The sequence below is a fragment of the Priapulus caudatus genome, unplaced genomic scaffold (assembly GCF_000485595.1).
Source record: "Priapulus caudatus unplaced genomic scaffold, Priapulus_caudatus-5.0.1 Scaffold999, whole genome shotgun sequence".
Lineage (NCBI taxonomy): Eukaryota > Metazoa > Priapulida > Priapulimorpha > Priapulimorphida > Priapulidae > Priapulus > Priapulus caudatus.
The window spans coordinates 98,128-104,903 of NW_014578060.1; the positions used below are offsets into that span (position 1 = coordinate 98,128).

The 6,776-nt window shown below is 41.0% G+C and overlaps 1 protein-coding gene across 1 annotated transcript in view; it reads left to right on the top strand.

Annotated features, from left to right (window-relative positions):
* The first annotated feature begins 112 nt into the window (after positions 1 to 112).
* LOC106814893 (KIF1-binding protein homolog) overlaps positions 113 to 6,776 on the top strand; it is a 10,928-nt gene continuing 4,264 nt past the window's right edge. The window contains exons 1-2 of the mRNA XM_014819269.1: positions 113 to 294; positions 881 to 1,062. The gene's annotated coding sequence lies outside the window, so the exon portion shown is untranslated. The remainder of the gene's footprint in view (positions 295 to 880; positions 1,063 to 6,776) is intronic.

A 6,776-nucleotide genomic window follows, 5' to 3' on the forward strand; every position in this document is an offset into this window, starting at 1 on the left:
ATATTCCTGGTCGTATGTCAGACGTAATATCAACTGATACATAATTTCGCATGTATCATTAAAAATTTATTTTCAAGCTCAAACAATTTGTGCTCGTCAATTTTAATCTAGGTTAATCTCGGCGATGGAGTCGTAATTGAGGTGGTGACAGCAGCATGGAACACGGTGCAGGATCATTGGAAGAACCATGCGTGCTTCTGAAACATTCTGGAAGCTGCAGTGCCAGTAGTGTTCCACGAGAAATTCAGGAGGAGTCCAGATCTACCTTCTACAATACTGGAGACATTTAACAAGGTAGCTTTGAAGCACCGGTGGTAGTAATAATAAGTTTGTCTACCCACTGAAAATGTGTATGTAAGTGAAGTTCGAATTGATGACGTGCTAGCATATAACATTAAATTCCCTCATAATATAGTTTTTTCATAATATGCAAGCGTTTTGCAGCAAAATTAATTATAATATTAGTTTTAACACTATCCTTTTCTCCTAAATCGTTGAAAGAATTTTAATTCGTAAAGCTATGAGGAAATTTGCTATGATTTTTAATTCTAGTAATTTTTACATTTCTGTCAAAGGTCTAAAAGGAAAGTTTCACACTGAGGCTAATGTTAGGACTTTCTCAACTTTGTTTCCTACACACAGGGCCCCTGAACTCTGTGCCACTCTAAATTATGACCTCAAAATAATATAGTTATTATTTTGAATTTACTTATTCACATAGATTCTATATATAGAGCATTACGATGTCTACGATCCATCACCTGCTAGATTAGTTGCAGATGCCAGTTGTAGATGCGTTGTTGGCAGCATGCCAGCTCATTGCGAGATTCGGGCGAGCACAGGTCCCGTCCACCACGTCTATCTTCGTTTTCTCTTTCAGGAAAGCTAACATCATGGAGAATGCCTGATTTACTCAGAGAGAAGACGAGACATCTGTGCGCTCCAGTGGATTCAAGTATAATATGAGTCGCTCCTTCGTGGATATGGCCGCCAGCACCCAGTGGTCACCAGTAGGATTCCATGGGGCCAGAATTCTGAAGCGGCACTGATGCCATCTTGACGGTGAGGAGCTTGCAAGCTCATGTTGACATATCTGTTACAAATGTACAGTCTTTAAATTAATAAATAAATAAATAAATACGGTCTGCCCAAAGCATTCCAGTTGGCTGACCCCTCGCTCGCGGATGCGCGCGAGTTATACTGGTTAGGGTGAATAAACACGAAATGTATTTACTCGAATTGAAAATTTAAATGGAATTGCGTCTCATTGATTAATCCGTTATTTACTTAATGATACTTAAATATGATATTACCAGGAGCGTATAATGACAAATATATTTGTCATATATATATTTTTGTCATATATATTTGTCAAATATATTTGTCATTATACGCTCCTGATATTACTTAATCATCACTTGCTAAGTAGTAATATGATAAAAACTTGTTGATACTGTCACGGGCTAATCTAGCTGCTTGGGAACCCGTGGCGAGCGTAGCAATGGGAAAATAGTTCAGATAAGAGATTATAGATCTTATATGAGCATTTTATTATAAAACAGTGTCTACATAATGATAGAAACATGGTGATTTAATTCAGAGCTCTGCTAATTTGGGCGTTGTATAATTTTGTAATTTGGGTGTTTTTTCTAGGGGTCGTAATTTGGGCGGCCGGCATTCGGTATGAAAAATGTTTTGGATTAGGCCCTGACTGTTACGAATAATAGGCGAAAGAGCATAGATAATCTTTAAGATTTCGATAGTAAATACATTTCATGTTTATTTACCATAATTTTATCATTGAAGTGTTCCCAATGCTTGTGGCTGTGGCGCAGGGCATAGAAAACATGACACAGTTTACAGAATTGAAAAATTCTACCCTATCAAGAATTACAGGCATTATATGGTGATAAAATTCTGACCAATTTTGGGGGAATTTTTGCAAGGTATGGGAGCAAATCGCAGAGTTTTGGAGCATTTATACTATAGAGGTTGTGGCTTTATTAGCCACAACTTCTATATTTCTCAATGAATTATCTTGATATTTTATATGAGATATTTTCATACCAAGTGCTTGTCATAGCTGTAGTTTGGCCTCTCGATGACTCCAGTGTGATGTGCCATTAACCTCATCACCACTAAGCAAAAATTCATAAAAATCTCCTTTTCCGTTCTTTATTTGCCATCATTTTAGGTTTAATTATAATTATTATAACACCAGCGGACAGTAAAAAGCAGGTAGACGTTGAGCCTCTTCTTTAGAAATACCAATGCATTTACAGTGAAGCCATTGTTCACACTTGGCGCAGCATATCCTCCAGATGCCGACCATTGCATCGTGAGCACATCTCTTTTTCTTCAGTTGTAGCCATAATTTTACAGTGGCCCATAACTTCTTCAAAAATTATTTTTCTTAGCTGCATCACATCTCTGTCTGCCATCAGTGATCTGTTTTTTAGAAGTTGCGCAGCATAGTGGCACACAAATGCCCCGCAACTAGAAGAATCCTGGAGACTGTGTGGTGGGCATGTCAGTGTCCATTCCACCACATCTATCTTCGTTTTCTCTTTCAGAAAAGCTATCGTCATGGAGAATGCCTGATTTGCTCGAGGAGAAGAGGAGGCGTCTGTGCTCTCCAGTGGATCCAAGTATAATATGAGTCGAGTCACTCCTTCATGGATATTGCCACCAGCACCCAGTGGTCACTGCAGTCACTGGGGCCAGAATCACTGAAGCGGCACGGATGCTATCTCTACGGTCTGCCCAGAGCATTCCATTCTACTCGCTCTACGACCCCGCGTTGGACTACACCGAGCTCACGTGTGACTCCAGCCTGCTCTACAAGCTGCTCAAGTTCTTTGAATCGGACTTTGAGCGCAAGTTGAAGATGCACAAGCGGCGCGTCAACGCGCTGCAGGGAGTGCTCGGCGAGCTTAACCCGCGCTGCTACCTGCTCATCTGCCGGCGGGCTGACGTACGAGATCGCCGAGGCGTACGGCGAGATGCTCGACATCAAGATGGCGATCGTCAAGGAGCAGCAGACGACGCCGTCGCCACACGCCATCAGTAAGATCAACCTGCTCTGCGCCGAGTGCATTCACAATTTTGAGTTGTTCCTTGACTCGTTAAGACGGCGAACTGCGAGATGCTGGAACAGTTTGACAACGATAATATTCGTCCGGCGCTGATAGCTTACTTCTACATGGGCCGCATGCATTCAAAATTCATCGATTCCAATGTTCACAAAAGGATAGAGTGTATTCAGAAGAGCACTGATTGCTATCAGTTATTAGTTAGTTATTGTGAAAAGTACATAAAAAAAATTACGAGAGCTCTTTTTTTCATACAAAATCAAAAAAGAGCTCTCGTAAAAAAAAGGGTAATTTTTAGGCTGACTCACAGTCACAGGGATCATAGCTAAGACATGTGTCTATAATAGCTAGAATTTATAGCAATGTGACTCAAATCGTTCGCACCATATGATAGTTAGTAGTTAGTACACTTTCTACCGGCCATAGCCGCGCGTAGCCTATGACTATGAGCGATACCGCGTGTGCATATTTGCTAATTAATTAGACTAATCGTGCTTCAATAGACTCAAAATTCACAGAGATTAAGGCTAACACATGACATGTGTCTATAATAGCTAGAATTTATAGAAGTGTAACTCAAATCGTTCGCGCCATATGATAGTTAGTACACTTTCCTACCAGTCATTGCATAACAGCGTATGCGGCGGGGTATGCGAAATGAAAACGTGACGTCACGAATTATATTTTTATCCTCCAATCACAGGGCGGAGCAATTCCTCTGATTAGACGCATACATGTGTCTTCAAAGTCCAGAATATTGAAGACTGTAGTATGTGATAGCGGTAACCCCCTTCTCTTGGTGTCCGCTTTCTCCAATAATTGCTTTATTATCCAATTCGCTAAGCCTTATTATTCAATTCAATTTCGCTAACCTTTCATAAAATTTATCATGGTCATGTGAAGATTGACATTCCCTCTTCTCTTGCTTGATGAAGCCTGTTTGTTGCACTCGATCATCTGAGCGTTATCGTTGCACTTTCGACACGTGCCATCTTCAAAGGATCCCTTTATGTTTAGCTTCTTTGTTTCTGTTATATATCGTATTGGAATTGTCTCCCTTCCTGTTTAGTTAGTTGCAAACTTTTTCTACTGCATTGGCATTGCCACCCACTGCCACTGTTAATTATGTCTGTTTTTTCAACTTGATATTTTAGGATATTTATATTGCAACCATAAATTTAGCGACAAATGACTACAGTCACAATTAATGGTCTTCCTTCGTGCTTTCGGTCTTTTAACTCGGTCAGGCTGAATAACGGTTGATGTGTGTTTGTGTGGCGGACAGGTGTGGCAAATGCAGCAGCAGCAGGAGGTGCAGGAGTTAGAAGCCGACCCATCACAGAGGGTGGCTGCGTGTGCCTTTGCTCAGGGATAGCTTTCAGACCTAGTGCCTTCTGTCTTCTCCTGTCTGACCACCAGCAGCTACTTCTAAAAACCCATGGACTGTAAGTACCATCTCACGTGCACGCACGCACAATGCACACGCATGCACTCGCTATTCTGCCTTTGCACAGAAGATCACATCCGCGATACATTAATTTCACGATATCATCACTACGTCAGATCAATTGCATCGTAAGGATACGCCGCTCACTCGCTACGCTCACTACGTCATGAATTAGTTGATGTGCAGTTGATAGTGGTTTGAACTGCACCTGGGATGCGTGGTCAGAAACAAAAATAGACTTAACATTTTACCTTTAATGTTACCTTTTTCTCATAGACCACTGACAAAAACAGCATGAAGTTCCTATTCATACACAGTGTACACATGTTCGGTCTGCAGGCAAAAGTTAATGTTAAGAATAACACCTGGGGCCCATTATCAGAAACAAAATTAGACTCGACATTAGTCTTAACATTAATTTTTTTCATAGACGATTGACAGAAACATGAGTTTCTCATACACAGTGTCTAGAGGTCACGTCTGTGAGAAATAGTTAATATTAAGACTAATGTTAAGTCCAATATTGTTTCTAACAACAGGCCCCGGTCTATAAATGAAACTTTTGGCATTCCCCTTGATTGGTGAGCATACATTAAAGCCACCACTACATAACAGACGCCTGTCTATAAAGTGTGAAGCGTGCCTGATGGCCTATAATAAGGAGGCAATGTTCAACCATGTTATGAGTTATAGGTAGCCATTTTATTCTGCCTTATGTTGCTATGTGACGTCATCAACGATGTATATATACGGTATCGATACATGAATCTCATATCGTAACATAAAGCACACTTTCCGCGTTCTCCATCGAGTGGCGCGTTTGACTGTACACACAGGCAAAGCTGTTAATAATGCATTCTCTCCGGTACGTCGATCGTTGGCTGGGAGGTAATCGAGCGCAAATAAAATGAAATCTGATAAGGTTTTGCGTTAATTGGCAGGCGAGCGATGTGTCGACCGTGGAGCTATACTGCAGGGCCCTGCGGATTCTACACGCGCTGTGTCCTGCTGCTGTCCTGATGCCACACGTACAGAAGCTAGTCAGCAGTCCCGTACACAGACTGGAGACTGTCGAAAGTTGACGAGGTGTGTTTGCGCAGCGACCCGCCCTGATTGTGTTCAGAGCTGTTCTCCTCTTTATTTACATGCTCTCTGTTTGACCCCGATGTCAGGGATTTTTTCTGATATTGGTTTCTTTACAATTATTGTAACAGTTAACATGTTAAATAAGTGAGTGCCCGAATTAAATTGTCGCTGGTCGAATTAAACCGGTCAGTGTTGCTCTACACGGAAGCCAAGTGGACGTGCATCAGGTTTGCTCTCACACACCATTGCCGCGGCAACGACAACATGTCATGGGATACGGCGGTGGTCGTCCTGCAACGATGTGTCGACGGTCTAAGCACGGCGTCTGGCATGGCGATCATGTCACTGCTGAGGGTCGCAGAAGTTCTGATGCACAGGGTATAAATATTTTGAAATGTTAATTACGTACAGACAGATCCTTTGCTATATAGTTTTTGACAGACCTCAATGTAATGCCATGAACCCTGTATACATGATAATGATACATGTTCGTGATAACAGACATGTCTGTCCACACTTTTGCCATTTTCCTTGAGTTATATGCAGGTATGACTGCATATTTCCTTATATGCAGGTTTGACTGTAAAATATAAATTGAAAGAAGGAGAAAAATTCATTAAAGTTATAGTGAGTTATAGTAGAGTGTAGTGAATTGAGCAATGAGTGTAAACGTTCTGGTCCGTATGTCAGACGTAATATCAGCTGATACATAAATTTTGTTATGATGTATCATGATAAGAATTCAGTATAGCATTTATAATGTAGTTCTTACTTGTATTTAATGATATTACAATACTGCATCAATTATGATTCATACAAAGTAACGAGGATCACAGGTTATATAACTGTTGATTCTGTTATGTTTCAGTCTTCACTGTGTTTCGTTTGCTCAATAAGAGCTGTTCGACGACCACTAACACATGTGAGATTGCGGTCTCTACTTTTCGCAGCTGACGACAGATATTCCTGGTGTATGTCAGACAGTAATATCAGACTGATACATAATTTCGCCCATAGTATCTTAAAAATTTATTTTCAAGCTCACAATCTGAACGTTTGTGCTCGTTCGATTCTAATCCTAGGTTGACTTCGGCACGGGAGGTAGGGTGGTTGCAGTTTATTGTGAGCAGCAGGAATACCCCAACCACAAA